Genomic DNA, 2,181 nt, shown 5'->3' with positions numbered 1-2,181 from the left:
AAGGGCACATGCCTGGAGTGTGGGCTTGATCCCCAATGTGGGGCAGGCAGGAGGCAGCTAATCAATGATTCTCTCTCATCATTGATGTTTCTATCTCTCTCTTCCTCCCTGAAATCAATAATAAAAAATATATTAAAAAAGCTACAACTTGTATTTCTTTTTACAACTTGCATTTTTAAAGCAGTATTTTCTCTACTAAAAATCTTATCAGCTATACAAAAATCGGTGTAGTTTTTATACTGAAGCTAATATTGAGCTGCATTTGAATTTACATTCTTAGCAGAATAATTGCCTGAGCACACACACACACTCCACACACATCATTACAGGATAGCCATTTATTCTTCACCTCCATCTTCCTCCTCCTCCTTCTCATCTTTTGGTTCTTTCTTTTTTGAGCCTGTTGGCCTGCCAGGAGTCTTTTTGTTGTTGTTGTTAATCCTCACCCAAGGATATTTTCCATTGAGTTTTTAAAAAATATTTTTATTGATTTTAGAGAGGAAGGGAGAGAGAGAGGGAGAGGGAGAGAGAGAGAGAGGAGAGAGAGAAAGAGAGAGAGAGAGAGAGAGAGAGAGAGAGAGAGAGAGAGAGAGAGAGAAATATCAATGATGAGAGAGAATCATTGATTAGCTGCCTCCTGTACGCTCCCTACTGGGGATCAAGCCCACAACCCAGGCATGTGCCCTTGACTGGAATAGAACCTGGGACCCTTCAGTCCACAGGCTACTCTATCCACTGAGCCCAACCAGCCAGGGCCAGGACTCTTTTTTCCTTCCCCTCACTTGTGCCCCTGGCACAGTATGTGGCAATATCCTTTTCGTATTTCTCCTTTAGCTTAGCTGCTTTCTGTTCATGTGGCTGCTTAGCTTTGGCTGCCTGTTCAGACCACATTTCACCAGTTTTTTTGGCGGTATCCCCCATGGACGATGTTCAGAGCAAAACAGAAAGAAACAGATGGAGGCCTTTTAGGAGCATTGGGGTATTTTTCTTTCCTTTCTTATACCTTGCGGGGGGGGCAGGTATTTTTCTTTCCTTTCTTATACCTTGCGGGGAGGGGGGCAATTTTTTTTAAAAAAATATGTTTTTATTGATTTCAGAGAAGAAGGGAGAGGGAGAGAGAGATAGAAACATCAATAATGACAGAGAATCATTGATCAGCTGCCTCCTGCACACCACCTACTGGGGATCAAGCCGGCATCCCCGGCATGTCCCCTTGACTAGAATCGAACCTGGGACCCTTCAGTCCACAGGCCGATGCTCTATCCACTGAGCCAAACCAGCTAGGGTGGGAACATACTTTTAAAAATCTCCATCACAGTGAATTTCTCACTTTTTGCCATATCTTCAAGCTTTGACTTTCCCTTTGCAGACACAGTCTTCCATCTCTCTGAACATTTCGTGGAGAATTCGGCAAAATTGACAAAACAGTCTGGGTGTTTTTATGCTCTTCCCCGCAGGTCGCACGAAGAAGGCGTAAGAGGGCATCTTTCCCCTTCAGCTTGTTGGCCTCCTGTGCCCATGGCGACAGTCCTCGTGGTGGCTCTTCCTTAGTCCCGCTGTGCAGCCAGATCCGACAGGGACACTTCCTTCGCCTGACCCCCCTCCCGCCTCCCACCAAGCTCTACCACATGCCTTCAGTTTACCCTGGCGTGCCATTCAAGCATTAGCCCTTCCTACCTGTGCCCCGTGTGAGGAAGGCTGGAAGTACTGCACTGAGCCTCTGCTTCCAGGTAGCCTTCCTGGGACACCGCCAAACTGTTATCAATGATTGCCTCCCAATGCGTGTTTACACATCTCTATAATTGCTCTCATTCTATGTTTCTGCTGGTTTGTTTTTTGTCCACTCCATTCTCCCCACTACCCGCTTCCCCATTAGATTAGGAGTCACATGAGGGCAAGGAACTTATCCATTTTTTTTTTCCTGGATATCAGTAATGCTGTAAGCTCTGGGCTCCTTGACTCTGTGTCTGCGTGAGGATGTTCTCTGGCCCCAAGTTCCCTAGAGCTGGTCTCTCTAAGCAGGGTCTAGGCCAGCCGTGGGCAAACTACGGCCGGCAGGCCGGATCCGGCCCATTTGAAATGAATAAAACTAAAAAAAAAAGACTGTACCCTTGTATGTAGTGATGTTTACTTTGAATTTATATTAGTTCACACAAACACTCCATCCATGCTTTTGTTCCG

General features: G+C 45.9%; 1 pseudogene; it reads right to left on the bottom strand.

Moving 5' to 3' along the window:
- Positions 1–268: 268 nt before the first annotated feature.
- Positions 269–1,630, bottom strand: LOC102773609 (annotated as a pseudogene).
- Positions 1,631–2,181: the final 551 nt, after the last annotated feature.

Source organism: Myotis davidii, unplaced genomic scaffold (genome assembly GCF_000327345.1).
Source record: "Myotis davidii unplaced genomic scaffold, ASM32734v1 scaffold509, whole genome shotgun sequence".
NCBI classification, from domain to species: domain Eukaryota; kingdom Metazoa; phylum Chordata; class Mammalia; order Chiroptera; family Vespertilionidae; genus Myotis; species Myotis davidii.
Note: the sequence above shows the minus strand (reverse complement) of the source record. Positions and strands in the feature narration are given on the sequence as shown.